General features: G+C 42.2%; 1 pseudogene; it reads right to left on the bottom strand.

Moving 5' to 3' along the window:
• Nucleotides 1-1,014: 1,014 nt before the first annotated feature.
• Nucleotides 1,015-1,365, bottom strand: LOC132646984 (prothymosin alpha-like; annotated as a pseudogene).
• Between the last annotated feature and the right edge of the window lie 14,043 nt (nt 1,366-15,408).

Raw genomic sequence — 15,408 nt, 5'->3', positions numbered from 1 at the left:
TTGCATCTATAGGAGGGATGCTAAAAGAAGCCTAAGTGTTATTCCTGAAGGAAGCCTCTTCTCTCTTCCCTTCTTCCAATTCCACCAAAGCTGTATTGGCAGAGACTCTCTGAAGGCTATTTAATGAGAAAGTGTGGGGGTTGAGTGAAATTTGAGAGTCCGAGCCTCCTCTAAACCTGATAGCAATCAGGCAAAAGACCATGCCAGTGTGAGATGCACTAGGGCTTGATCTAGCCACTGGTAGAGCAGTAAGCATGATAGGTATAAACCTATTGTCTAACAACGGTGAGGATGGACATTAAAGGGTAAGCCTGCATGCAAAGAAATTAATGTGACATTATATAATGCAGCAGTTCCCAGTCTGAAGGTCGTGACCGTTTTGGGGTCTCCTAAGATCACCAGAAAACATGGATATTTACATTATGATTCAGAACAACAACAAAATTACAGTTATGAAGTAATAATGGAAATAATTTTATGGTTGGGTGTCACCACAATATGAAGAACTGAATTAAAGGGTCGCAGCATTAGGAAGGTTGAGAACCACTGATATAAGGTATCATTTGACTTTGGTTTCTAGAAACCTAGTGTGAAATGGAGGCTACCTGTAAAAGAGTGAAACTGATTGTTGATTTTATGTTCCCAGGGCTGGACTCCAGTATCAATTGCATAATCAGATACTAATCTAGATATTGCTATAAAGTTACTTTTAAGATGTAGGTAACATTTAAAACCAGCAGACTTTAAGCATTTTCTCATATGTGGTGTGGATAGGCGTCATTCAATCAGTTGAAGGACTTAAGAGCAAAGACTAAAGTTCCCGCATCCAAACAGAGTAGATTCCCCCCAGAAATATAGAAATCCTACCTTTTGGATTCAAGACTGTGTGACATCAGTTTTTACCCAGATCTCTTTCCAGTCTGCTGACTTATGCATGGCTTTCAGATTTGTCATTCCCAAACTGCATGAGCCAATCCCTTAAAAACCTCCAAGCTACTACACAGACACCCTGTCTCAGGAAGTGGAGGGTGAATACTTAAGTTTAGCTTTTCCTGTTCGCTCATCATCCTCATCAGTCTTCTGCTTCTTGATGTCAACATCATCATCCTCATCCTCTTCAGCTACCTGCTTGCCCGTAGGAGCCTCAGTTTCCTCATCTTCATCACCATCCTCTTCCTCACCCTCACCTTCTTCCTCCCCACCTTCATCTTCTTCATCTACCTCATTGCCAGCCTCCTACACCCCACTTTCCTCATTAGCCTTCCCATTGACAGGCGTGTCTCTTCCATTCTCTGTCTCCTCCACAACTTCCTTCTTTTCCTTGGTGGTGATCCCGGAGCTGGTGGCCATTGCTGCACCTGACATGGTGGGGCACGCTGGTGGTACAATGCAGCTGAGTGAGAGAGCTCCTGGAGTTGGAGTCTGCAGTGGAGGAAGAGGTGACTTGCAAAGTTGGCTGCAGTGAGCATGGAGCAGGACCTGGGAACAAAGCAAAGACGGCTTTTCAGAACAGCCAGTCTGCTCTCTATATTTTTAAGATGTGGTATTTTCGTTTCAGGATGTTACAAATACTTCAGGGAGAAAATAAAACAAAAATAATACAGAATGCCTTTATCATCTATAGACAAATTGGAGGGTTATTTCTTAGAAAACAGCTTCAGGACTTAAATTAAGAACATGGGGTCCATTTTAAGGTTCTGGGCTGGTAACTTATCAAGAGACTTTAAAAAAGTGTATGCCCACTTTGAACTTTACTTCCTGGATATTCTAGAGAACTAGTCAAGGAAGTAACTCACTCAGTTCCACACACTTTTACTTTTGCCTCTATCCCCTTGCCCTTGACTACTAGGTAAGGAGCACTTCCTCTCCAAGTTATCTGTTCTTCCCCGGAAGCACAGCTTTCTTTGTGTTCCCCTTTAGGATGTAGTGTGTCTCTTTTTTATTGCAATAATGCCGGAGAGCCTTCACTTTGAGATGAATAACCACCCAGTTTTCCCCAGGACTGAGAGTCTTCCTGGCAGGCTAATGTGAGTAGCTTAGTAGCTTGCTTTTCTGTTGGTATAATAAATACCATGAACATACAGAAACTTGGGGGAGGAAAACATTCATTTTATAGCTTTTGGTCAGTCATGAAGAATTCCATGGAGGACTTCTGCTTACTGGCTTGCTCTTTTTAAAACACAACCCAAGACCACCTGACCAGTAGTGACACCATCTACAGTGGCCTGGGATGCCACCATCCACAATGGGCTGGGTCCTTCCACCTCAATCATCAATAAAAAATGCTGCATAGATTTTAGATTTTGACTACAGACCAATCTGATTGAGGGATTTTTTTTCAACTGAGGTTCCTTCTTTCCAAATTACAAGTTCATGTCAAGTTGATAAAGTACATACCAGTACAACTGGACTTTTATTATTAAAACTAGGACAAATCATCTTTTTTTTTTCTTTGTCCTGTCCTGTGAATGAGCTGTTGGGGACAAATGTTATCATCCTACTCAGTCTGCTATTTGTACATGCTCAGTTCATAAATAGTTAAAAGATCAATTGTCATTGGAGTTGGGGAAGTCAGGAAACAGTGTCTGCTTTTCTACATACAGATTCAGAGCTTATTAAGATAGATGCTCAGAAAGGTCAGATAGACAGAGATAGACAGATGGTCTGGCTCTATTCATGATAAAAACTGATAATAGTAGAAAAGGAGCTTAGGTCTTCTGAGCAATGACTTAATACCTTACCTCCTCAATTATGAGTTTATAATGGAATTCAATTGCAATTCTCATTTCTCCATGACCACTGAGAGCATCTGGGATGCAGAGAAAAAGATGCTACATGGAATCAGGCAAATCCAAAAGGGAAGAACAAGACGCTGGGTGAAGTATGCAAAGCTTGTCTCTTAAACTCTTTTCTACTAGGTAAGTCAATTTTATCTTTGAGATGAGGTGAGAGAGGAGATGGAAGAGAGGGAGACCGAAATTAGAGAGCAGTGTTATTACATGCTTCCTCCACAGGAAAGGATGAAGCCGAGGAGAGGAAAAGTACCAGAGTTATTTGAGTAAATGAATGGATCAGCGGGTAACACAGATGGTGTCATCCTTCACTGCCCATTTGTTGGGAAGACTGGAGCCTGCCCACGGTAATCATCATCATTTGCATGTCTCCGAGTAGGACAGCTTAGCTAAATGCTCTGCACTGCCTGGCAAAGCCTTCCTTAGCTATTACAGCACCACACTGAGAAAGTCACTATTGTTTTAAGAATTTTGAAGCTACTGACTTCATTTAATTTAAAAAATGGAGCACTCATCTGTTTGCTGGATCATTTTTCTTTGCCCAGGCTGAAGGGGTTTGGTCTTCTGAGATAGTTAGTAAAGTTGCATAAAGTTTTGCCTCACATGAGTTTCTTGTATAGTTTACCAATGGAGACAACAGTGATTTGAGGTTATGTTAGGCCAGAGATTTGCCTTGACTGAGGACTGTAGTTGTCCTGCTTCCTTTCCTGTATTCAGGTGCCCCAACTCAAGAGGAACCTCATTTTCCAACAGTAATCAGTAGGACCAGGTGCACTGAGGCCAGGATCTCATAAATACAAGCTGTAGATGAATTTGATCCATCTAGGATCTTCCATTTAGGAAGGCTGGTACTGAGGCACGGCGTGGGTCTGATGAGCAGTGTGGCACATATTCACGGTGACCTGGGAGACAGTATGACAGATCAAAGGGTAGAGGCCAGGAGTAGGAGCCTACTTATGTATTTGTTATTTGACACAGGACTTTGCATAGCCTAGACTGGCCTTGGATGACCTTGTGACCTGCCTGAGTGCTAGTGTTAAAGGTGTGCAGCACTACACGGCTCAGTGTAAAAATTTTATCTCAGTTTAGTTCACTGTAGTTCATCTAATGTAGGTCTTCTGAGTCTTCAGCCATTCACCTGTGAAATAAGGTGAGAAGTTTAATTACCTACCTGAATCTTTTCCACAGCAAATCATCAGACACCAGGCACCTCTACCCTGGTGTAATCTTCATTGAGTGAAGAGGTTTTTATATGGCTTTATAGCCTACACATCTTCCTGAAGCAGATTTTGTATTCTGAGTGTGATATGTGAAGAATATTAATAAAACACAGTGGCACACTGACTTGAGATGTAATATTTGCACTGTGGTTATTGTGATGGACAGCTCCTAGACCCTGGATATTAGCATTCTAAATATGACTTGAAGTCACATTCCATGATGTCTCCAAACACATGCATCCAGGAGGAATTCATTGTGAAGAATTCCACTTCTCATAATGGCTTTCTATTCTAACTGGACTCTGAAGGGAAGGAGCTAATATCGGATGGCTTGTTGCCTCTGTTTTGCTGGCCTTGGGCTCTCTGCCTGCTTACTGATTTTATATCAGACCAAACTTCTGATTCCTAGCTAACTTCTTCCCAGAGGACAAACAAACCCTGTATCCCTAACATCTTCAGAAACCAAACCAACCAACCAACCAAACAAACAAACAAAAAAATCTGCTATGATGCAGAGACAATTGCTTTTAGGAAAGTGCCATTGGGTGAAATGATATCATTGTATCCATGATCTGAAAGAAATGCCAGACAAAACACTGTACTGACAGGAAGTAGACCAAGAGGATTAATTATTAATTAGCACAGTAATATATGGTGTAGTATTAATAAGCTCTACATTATGTTTAGCATATCTGCTCAAAATAGAGACCTTTTTGTTGGCAATGGAATGTACATGAAAAATCCATATTGTTGTTGTGTAATGTGTATGCATACATGTGTAGGTCTATGTATGTGTGTGTGTGTTTTGATTTCGAAGGAAAAGAAAGAAATTAACATTAGTTAATTAGTATTAGTTTTTGTGGTTTCTGTAACAGTTACCATGAACTTGATGTACTCTTCTCATTGCTGTGACAAAGTATCTGACAAAACACAACAAATATTTGTCTGGGCTCACAGATTGAGGGTACAGTCCTTCCTGGTGGGAAAGCATGGCCGCAGGAGCCAGAGGCAGCTGCTCATTGTATTCATAATGAGGCAACAGAGAGAGATGAATGCTACTGAGCACTTGGCTAGCTTGCTCCTTTTCAGACCTGGACCCCTGCCCGCAGGGATGGTGCACTCACATTCAGGTGGATAATCCTTTCTCAACTAAATGTCTCTGAAAACACCCTCACATACATGCCCAGGTATCTCCTAAGTGATTCAGATCCAGTCAAGTTGATGTGAAAATTCTTCATCATAGTTGATTAAGTACTTAAATAATTAAAATAACAGAATTTCCTTCTCTTAGTCCTAGAGGGCAGTCAGTGTCCACGTGTCAAAATCAAGGTGTCAGCAAGGCACAAGCCTTCTGAAGGCTCTAAAAATCAGCCTTTTCAACATTCCTTGTCTCTTCTTTGGCTCTTGGATGCAATGATCTTTGTTCCATCAACACACTACTTTCTCCTGTGTATGTAGAACCCCTTTGTCTGCCTTTTACAAGTATGCACATGACTGCATTTATGGAGCATTTTCTATAATTCAGAATAATAGTCCCATCTCAACAGCCCCAGTTTAAGCACAGCTGCAAAGACCCAGCTCCTTCCTTTACCATGGAAGGTAATGGTTGCAGATCCCAGGATTAGGAGTAGAATTTGTGTCAGAGTCACATTTTACTCCAGCATGTGCTCTGCTGGCCTGTAATTCCCCCAAGAGCTTTCTGTGAGGAATGTGTAGTAAGAAAAGACCTTGGGCTGGACATCAGGCCTGAATCTTTAGGTCAATCTTTAGCATAGGTGCCAGTGCCCTTCCTTTTCTGTGCCTCTCAAAGATACTGGTAATTGATCAAAGTGTGAATTTTTGCTCACCCTCTGGTTTTGAACTCAGAACTCTCAACAGGATCTTCTAGTAAGTCAGTATGGATTGAAGCCTGTCTGATACCTCTGTTTTGAGTTCTGTTTTCTCATCTATAAAATTCCATGCATACTACCTCTACATAGTATAGGGTGCAAAAATGTAATAAATTGGGAAACAGTTTATGAATGCTAAACATAAGCAAACACAGACTAAGCATTTAGTAATTTTCCATCAGGCCTGGAAAATGCGTGCTATTGTCTTGCCTGGCTTACAGCAGCCATGTGTAAGTGTTAATTTGAAGACAGTACTGTACACTTGCCAGGCTTCCAGCTGTCAGCAACTCTGTCAGGGGCTGACAGCTATGGATCGTACTACGCAGCCGTCCTGCATGTGACAGCAAGTGCTGCCTCACTCAGCTCCAGCATCGCTTTACATCTCACTGCAAAGTTCCACAGGACAGACCCAGGGACAAGTTCTTCTCTGTCTCTGCAGATGAATACTGTAACCGCTTCTTCAAGTTTCCAGGGGCCTCATTTTTTTTCTTTCCTTTCTATCCCTCAACATTTTGTAGTCTCAAAATGGCTTTGATAGGGCTTGTACTGAGATCCAGCTCATAGCTTGCTTCTATTGCTGACCAACTTGCTGTGTGATCCCCACATGCACTGACATTAAGCTTTCTTTGCTATAAAACAAGAGAGGTGTAGAACACCTGTGTTTTCTGGCTTCTAGGGATGTTGGCAAACACCAAGAACACAGCCTTGTAAACTGTTTCAAATGCTGGCTCATTCATGGTCTAGTTGAATGACCATGACAAAGTCGTTGAAACTTGCTGGTCCAGTTGTTGGTTTTTGTTCCCTGTAACACTAGGAGGTTAATACCCAGCTTCTAAAATGGCCAGTGGAGGCAGTACATATTGAACACATAATACATCTATTGAATGCATTAAATCTCTGTTGAATGCATAATATCTAATGAGGCTGAGGTCTGTAAGAGCTCATAGGTTAAAGGGATTACTTTAATCAAAAGAGATGATATGGTCAAGTAGGAGGCATAAGTGGGCAGGACAAGGAACTGGTATCATACAGAAAAGCCAGGAGCAATCACATGTAAAATCTTGGCAGTTGGCCCAGGAAGTTGAAAGCTTGCTGCATGAGGGTCAAGGCCAGGCGGATGGTATCATGATAATCCCAGTGACTACAGTTACCACATAGGACCGAATCATTCTGTGTGTTTGCATGCACAAATGTACATTATGACCCTGTTGGTCAAGTATTATTTCCCTTTAAAGACATGGAATAAGAAGCCCAGAGATGTTAAATGATGTCCCTTAGCCAGGATCATGTAGAAGACGGGGGCCTTGAAACCTGGCCTGACTGTTGTCCATGGCCTTTGCTCTTGACTGAAAGGGTAAGGTATGTGTGGAAGTCCCTGAGCTGTGCTGGCCACAATGTGTGCAATCCTGCAGGCTTCTCTGCTACAAGAGCTAGAAGATCCCTGGGTCCAGTGCTGGGTAGGGCCAAGCAGGAGATTGGAAACTGCTTCTCCAAGTTCCAGACTGTCAGTGCTCAAGCGTCCCTGGGTTAGGAACTAAAAAGGATGAAAGAGATTGGGAGTCTGGGCTTGTTGGAGAGGATCTCTGATGTAGTAGCCCCTAAAGACTGCAGTATGCTTTGGCCCTGCAGGCAAAGAAGCTGTCTGTCGAGGTAGCTTCATCTGGAAAGGGCTCTGCTCTCTCACCAATACCTTGTGTTCTATAGCCTTATCTTAAATGATTCCTTCCACCCTTACCACCATGGATTTAAACACCATCCTGTCATCACAACACCTCCATTATTGGGGAAGCAATTCTGTCTCAGTTCCCTGTATGCCTGATCTTGTCCACAAGCTGTGTTCATGGTGACAGCCTCATGCAAATTCAAAGTATGGGAAATGTGATTGTTAAATATAAGATGAGGCCAACTATTATGGGAAGGAGTCGTTCAGGGAAGCTAAGCAGGACCTGTCTTATGAGAGTAGAAACCCAAGGTCGGAGCCTTTCCTGTCGTAAGGCAACAGTTACTTGGTGAGAGTCAGGCTGGAACATGCCTAACTGCTGTGCAAAGCAAACAGATTAACAGCTACCAGAAGATGCTGCTATTTTATAAAGGAAGAACAGGCTCGGATACATTAAGAGACCTGCCTAAAGGGTGCATGTCTGTAAATGACAGAGCCATTCATCACATCCAGGCCATTAGAGTTGTCTTCTGTGGTCTTCTCTATCACATTGTGTTGGGCAGCAGTCTGACTCCACTTCTCGGGATTTTCTGTCTTTGATGGGTTTATCACCTTGCTATTACTGTTCAGCCCATTTGCTGTCTCTAAGGAGAAGCCTTGCCTTATACTCCAAGTTTTCCCTCCTGGAGTTCTCATGCCCCCCAGGAAGCTGGCTGAGGTGAGGCACAGGGTTCAACAGGGATGTATAAATTGTTACATATCTTCCAGGGAGTTGATAATATAGATCAAAAGACTTAATAGCATAGGTGCCCTGTAATGCAGAAATTCCAGGACTAGAATAATCACACAAGCATTGTAAGAATACAGACAACCCCAAAACAACAAAATCTGAGGGGTCTGGGAAGGGACAATGTAAAGACAATTTGCTCAAAATATGGGATACTGGGCTGTCATTCACAGAAATGATGTCGGTCTACATTTATTATGCAGAGATAAGTTACATGATAGAGAAATAGAATGTATCTAGTATGATCCTATCTTCTGTAAACAAACTATGCTGGGGTGTGAATGTGTTTATAGACAGTGAGCTCTCCTACTCAACTGCCAGCCACCCAGTTAACTGACAGATGAGTCAGTCCTTCCCTCCCTGCATGGGAAGCCTCAGGGCTGGTGCTCAGGTTGGCTGAGACTTCTGGGTGGAAGGCGCTGAGGCTTTGAACCCTACCACCCGCCTTTGCTCCTCGCAGACAGCTTGTGCACTTAGCAGGAGTCACTTGTGTAGATGTCTGTGTAGTTATCTGCATGCCAATTCACTTTTATTGCAATTTCATAATTCAATATTATGTAAATAGAAAGATACAAGAAGGTACTTAAAAAAATGAAGATGTATAATCAAGAGAACACAAAGACTATTTTGTTGTGGGTTGGTAAGGTAACTATGAATGGGACAGGGCAGTCCTGGAGAGCCCAGATCATCATTTAGGAATTCTTCACACACACTTTAGATTCCCTTTCTTTTTGCTTTGGTATATGATGACTAAAAGAAAGACAGCTGTAGTCCTTTCAGCAGTCACTCAAGCAGCAACACTGAAACATCAGCCTGCTAAGGTAACATTAAATATGCTAATATGTTTTTATTATTTTTATGTTTTATTTCAATTAAATGTTTACTTTGTTAATGTTTTCAACTAATTTGTTTGCTTAGCTAACTGATTACTGACTTCAGCATAGTTAGATTTTGTGTATTCCTAGGAAAGTCAAGAAATTGGCCTCTCTAGAAGAAAACAGATGACAGTTGAGTTTAACTTTTATATATCTCTCCATAATTTTTAAAAGAATTAGGTTTTCAGTTATTTTAAGGATCAGAAGATGCCACCACTGAGGACAGGGAAAGCAGAAAGAACTCCAGGGTTTAAGGAATGACATGTTTAGTTTCCAGGATGCTCTAAGGAGACTCTGCCCATCTTGGCGGGCCACTGGTATGGTTGGGATTATTTTGTGATGCATTCAAGCCGTGATTATAAGCTTGGCTCCTTGGTTCTGCCCTATCCTGAGGGCTAGGTGATGTCAACACTCAGACATCTCAGCACTCTTAATTATGGGAAGAGGGTACTGGAGTGATGGATATTCCAAGGTAACAATACACCAGAGGAGCCATGAGTCAGTGAGGCCACAACCAGTTGACAATGGAGGAGAACCATGTAAGTGACTCATATTATCCTCTTTTCTCATAGATTGGTGTAAGGTGTCAAAAGGTCATATTCATTAAAAAACACATATCTGTTTTTTTTTTAAACTTCCCTCAGGAAATTTAAAGTAATACATTCCCTTTTGACTTAAAAGTACTTACTGAAAACTAACTTTCAACTGTAATCAGTAGTGCTAAAATGTAATAAAACTGTTCAAACTGTTGGAAAAAAACAAACAAATTGGAGTTGGGAAATGATTTGATAAGTAAAGAATGAGGACCTGAGTTCAGATCCTGGCACCTATGAAAGTTGTGTTTGAAAGTAGAAGTGAGTGATCCTAGTGCTGGGAAAGTGGACCAGAGGGCCTCAGGAGCTTGCTGGACACATAGTTTAACAAACTGGTGAGCTCCCAGTTCAGTGTGGGACCCTACCTCAAAAATAAGGTAGAGAACAGTAGAGGAAGACAGCCAGTGTTAGCCTTGTCCACCACATGTGTACACACGCATGTGTGCACATACACATAGAAACACACACACACAAACACACAGGCATCCCCACTCCCACATAACTGAGGAAAGACTAAACCAACTATTCCAGTGCCTTCCCATGATACCCACTGCTTCAGGTCTGGAAAGACTGGGCAGCAAAACAAAACAGAGGCAGCCCCTTCTTCTCTCATTCAGAGATCCATATGGAGACTGAGCTGCCAACCAGCCATATCTGAACAGGGGGTCTAGGTCATCTCCATGCATTGGAGATCCTCCATTGGTGCATCAAGCTCTGCAGGACTCCTGGACTCAGATCTTTTAGTTTGTTGGTCTCCTTGTGGGGTTCCTGTCCCGCCCAGGTCCCTCTATCCCCACCCCCCTCTTCCTCCACAAGACTTCTTGCGCTCAGCTCAGAATTTGGCCCTGAGTCTCAGCATCTGCTTTGATGCCCTGTTGGATGAATCCTTTTGGGAGGACTCTCTATAGTAGACTCCCATCTTGTTTCCTCTCTTCCACTGCTTCTGGTGTCTATCCTGTTTGCCATTCTGAATGAGATTTAAGCATCCTCCCTAGGGTCCTCCTTAATGTTTAGCTTCTTTAGGTCTGTAGATGTCTGTCCTATATTATATGGTTAATATCTACTTATTAGTGAGAGTATAGCATGCCTGTGTTTCTGTTTCTGGGTTACCTCACTCAGGATGATCACTTCTAGTCCCATCCATTTGCCTGCAAATTTCATAATTTCCTTGTTTTCAATAGCTGAGTAACATTCCATTGTGTAGATGTACAACAATTTCTGAATCCATTTCTCTATGAACTCAGTTGTCTGCTCTCTGATCACTCGCCCCTGATGATGAAGCCTTGCCAGGCCATGGAGGAAGAGGATTCAAGCAGTCCTGATGAGCCTTAATAAGCTATGGGCAGATGGCAATAATGGAGAACTCCCCCATTCAGTGGACTAGGGGAAGGGAATGAAGGGAAGAGGGAAGGAGGGTGGGACTGGGGGAGTTGAGGAAAGGGACTTCAGTTGGGATACATAATAAAGAAATTTTGAAGAAAAAATAAAAATTAAAAAATTAAAAACATAATAAAAAACAACAAACAAAACAAAACCCTAATAAGGTTGAAGTCCTACCCTTGAAAGGATTGCTAATTATTTAATGACATTTTGGGGCTCTGGAATTGGGAGCAGCTAAAAGGGAAAAAGGAAAGGAGAGCTGTGGGGCTATACTGTATTTGAAAAGTTCTAGTTACCATTTCTTTCTGAGGGCAGGGCCACAGGATTGACTCCCATTTGCTTAACCTTTGTCAGCTAGGCTGTAAGAGAGAAAAGGCTGTAACCATTTGCTTGCTTTTGTATTCCCAGGCATAGTGCTTTGTATAGACAAGGCAGTAAATAAACTGAGTAAGTGAACAAGCTAAAAGCACTTAGTGCAAGTTAGATGTTTAATGAGTACAAGGCTACTTTACTTCTGCCTTCTCAGTCCATTTTGTTATGTACTATTTAACATATGATGCTGGGGTTGGAGATTTAGTGGTAGCTAGCAAGTGCAAGGCCCTGGGTTCGGTCCTCAGCTCTGGAAAAAAAAAAAGACAAAATAACAAAAAGACCAAAATAAAACAAAACAAAACAAAAAACAAGGTAACTAACACATGATGCTGAAATAACCGTGTACTCACGGGAAATTTTGAAAATAATACAGGGAAATTTCTTAGGCCTATTGCTCTGTCAACTGCAATAGTGACATCACTTGCATTTACTTGTTTATGCCTTTGCACGATCAACACAGAACTGTCTATCACCACAAAGGATCTCCCTGGTACTATCCTTTAACTCACACACCATCCCTGTTTCTCTCACCCCGAAGGCAATTCCCTATCCCTATATATCATCATTTTGTAAAAGGCTTCATATTGTTTCTCACTTTTTGAGACTGGCTTTTCCCAGTTGTTAAGGTGTTTTTGTGACCCATCCAAGTTGTTTGGTTTATCAATAATTCAATCCTTCTCATTGTTGGGTCATAATCATGGTGCAGCTCTGCCATGTTAACCTTCATTCCCTGAAACACATCTAGGTTGTTTGTAATGTTTCTCTGTTATAAACAATGCTGTTATGAATGTTGTTTATCAGATTTTATGTGAAGACTCAATTCTCTAAGATGAATATCCAAAATTGTGGTTGGCAAGTCATATGGTAAAAACATTATTAGCATTTTAAGAAACTGCTGCACATTTTCAGAGTGGATCTACCATGCTACGTGTTCACCAAGAATCTTCAAGGTCCAGGATCTCTTGTTGGCATTTGCTTCCTCAGTATTTTTGCAACTGCCATCCTAACAAGCATTAGAGTGTGGCATTTCTAATTTGCATTTCTCTGAGAGCTAGCAAAGCTGGTCAACCATATACCTTCTGTAGGGCAGTAGGGCAACATCCATGTCCTCTTATTTTCTAATTGCATTATCTTGGAAATGGGCCCATTGTCATATATACCACTTGCAAATAATTTTCTTCAGTTAGTATTTTTCATCCAATCTTCTTAATGTTGGTTTTTTGTTTTTTTTTTTTTCACAGAGCATATGAATCTAGTTTTAATGAAATGCAACTAATTTCCCCTTCTCTTTTCCTGACTAAAGATTACAAACATTCTTTTGTATGTTGTCATTTAAAAGCTTCATGGTGTTACCTTTCCATTTAGAAATGTGATCTTCCGAAGTCCATGTACAATGTGTGAGAGAAGGCCAAGCCTCATCATATTAACTGTTGACTTTCTGCCAAGGGAGGTGGTGACACCATTTTTACAAGAGTCATAGAAGAAAGATATGTGGAGAGACAAGTTATGTAAACTGCCCCTCACAAGAATTTAAGTGCCTTCCCATGTTCTAGAAGGAGCTGGATGCTATAGAAACCAAACAAATAGGTGAGTCTTTCTTCTGTCATCCCATTGTGTAACCAATGCTGTCAATCCTGGGTGCCCAGGAAACTCCTGCTTCCTGTTGCATCATGGTGCAGTCTAAGAAAAACTTCAGTTGGAAATAGAATCAACATTGGAAATTCCTGTTATACTTGATAGCATACCATTTAAGGTTAGGAAAGGGTCACTCTGCAGGTAATTACAGACACATGCATTATTGAAGCCCAAAACTTGTGCTCTATGATAGGATGCTGAGAGATGTGATAGGATGCCTCATCCAATGTTGGATCCAGGAATGCTTCCTGGAGAAGTGGCATAGAATCTGAAGCCTAGTAGATAAGTAGCAGAAAGGTCAGTTGACTGGAGGACGAGTTGGGACAGAAGTAAGAAGACCCCTCCAGGGTTGTGAAGGTGGCACAAACAAAAGCTCAGAGGTCAGAGGTCAGAGCAAGCATGGTGGGCATAGGATCTTAATTATCCAGAGTTGCTAGCTTATAAAGTGTAAGGGAGTTGGAGTCAAAACACAAAGACCCTTAAAGGTCACAATATCCCATTACTTGGGAAACCAACACTCCACTGGATGGTGTCTAGATTTTAAGCACGGACACAGACTAATGGAATTCTGCATAGCAGGCCTGGGTAATACTTAAGAGCCGGTTACCAGAGGCAATTGAACCCGCTGGGACACTGGGATGGAGCACAGCTAATAGATTTACAACAAAGTAGGATCCAGTTCACGAAGGGGGAACATTTAGTGAGTGTTTTGAGAAATGAAAAGCAGGGGTCACGCTGAGAACTAGAACCCAGATGCTGTGTTGGAGGACAGACTGAGGTTGGAGGTTCTGATTGGACATTCCCAGTGAGAAAAAGTCATCTCATCCTATATTGTTGTATGGTCCTACTGAGTAGATCTCTGCTTTCTGTAACTTCTCAGCCTGACCACACAGAGCAGTCCCCCTCCACCTGTCCATAGCAGCCCTTTAGACATAAGCCATATTCTCTAAGTTACCCTTCCCCTCATCCCTACAGCCTCTGTCCAGTTGGCATGACTTCCTGAGTCCTGCCCTTGCCAGTAGCCTTTTCATTTCCTTTGCTTGATTTAATCATGTCATAGCCAAACTCTAGATAAAGTCTAACTAGTTGCAGAAAGACCCCTTTCCATAGTCTAGAACTTGGTCTAAGTGTTCATACACAGTTTGGATGCTACCTCCTCTGCAAGCATCTGGGCCACCAACACAGTGTTATCCCTCCAGTGAGATCTCTGGTCACCCGGGACAGTGGGAACAAGCCTGGGCCAGGAGCCTCAGCTAGGGAAACAGGTTTAACAAGGCTCCCTCTGACTCATTCTCCAACACCAGCCAAGCTGGATTTGGGAACCTGTGACCCAGTCACATCAAGAAGGATTTTCTGCCTCTTCTCCTCCAGTGAGAATCAAGGCATCAGTAACTTATCACTGATCATTGCTAGGTGTGTGTTTTTGAGTGGGGTATGGAGAACACAAGGTGGGATACTAGTTGTCTTCAAGAAGTGGGCACCCTTGCGAGGGGTGGGGGAGGGGAAATACAGAAGGGCAATCAGAGAGGATGAGGCCACAAGCAGACCTCAAAGCTGAGGAAACATCAATTTATCAGTAGGGTAAGGACTTACTATTGGGGTAGGAAAGGGACACCAGCTAGCTCTATAGGCTGGATATGATGGTGGCTGGGAGAGCCATGCAGGGCTCATGAACCAGAGGGGAAAACGTACAGTGGTGAATGCTTTGGTGTCTGGGTCTGGTATCCTCTGTCATTTCCAGGAGAATGGTTCTCCATGATGTCTAGAAAGGTAAAAGCCTTCCAAGAAATGATTCAGGAAATCCAGAGAGGCCTTGCTTTGGCTCATTCCCAAGTCATCTTTTCCATAGCCTTTGTAGAGAGATATAGAGAAACTCAATCTAGTCAAATTTGTGAACTGGGACATTTTTAGTAGCACCAATAAAACCTTGAAACCTTGAATTTGGGAAACAGAACTGACTCCATAATTTGCAGGGCCACTTATTGACCATTAAGTATTTTAAATTGGCCCCGACTTTGAAAAGGATGAACACGGTTCCTATCTAAATGCTAATGATGGGTTCAGAGCAGGGTCTGGCATCAGTAGGTCACAGCAAAAGTTTTAGCTCTCTGTTCTGGGCAGGTGAGAGCTCAGAATTACAACTCCCAGGGTTCAAGAATAGAACAAGATACAGGACAGGGAACCTGCATTCTAATCCTGGCTTAG

The sequence above is a fragment of the Meriones unguiculatus genome, chromosome 14 (genome assembly GCF_030254825.1).
Source record: "Meriones unguiculatus strain TT.TT164.6M chromosome 14, Bangor_MerUng_6.1, whole genome shotgun sequence".
In the NCBI taxonomy this organism is placed as follows: domain Eukaryota; kingdom Metazoa; phylum Chordata; class Mammalia; order Rodentia; family Muridae; genus Meriones; species Meriones unguiculatus.
The sequence above is the reverse complement of the archived record's forward strand: the minus strand, read 5'-3'. Positions and strand labels throughout refer to the sequence as shown.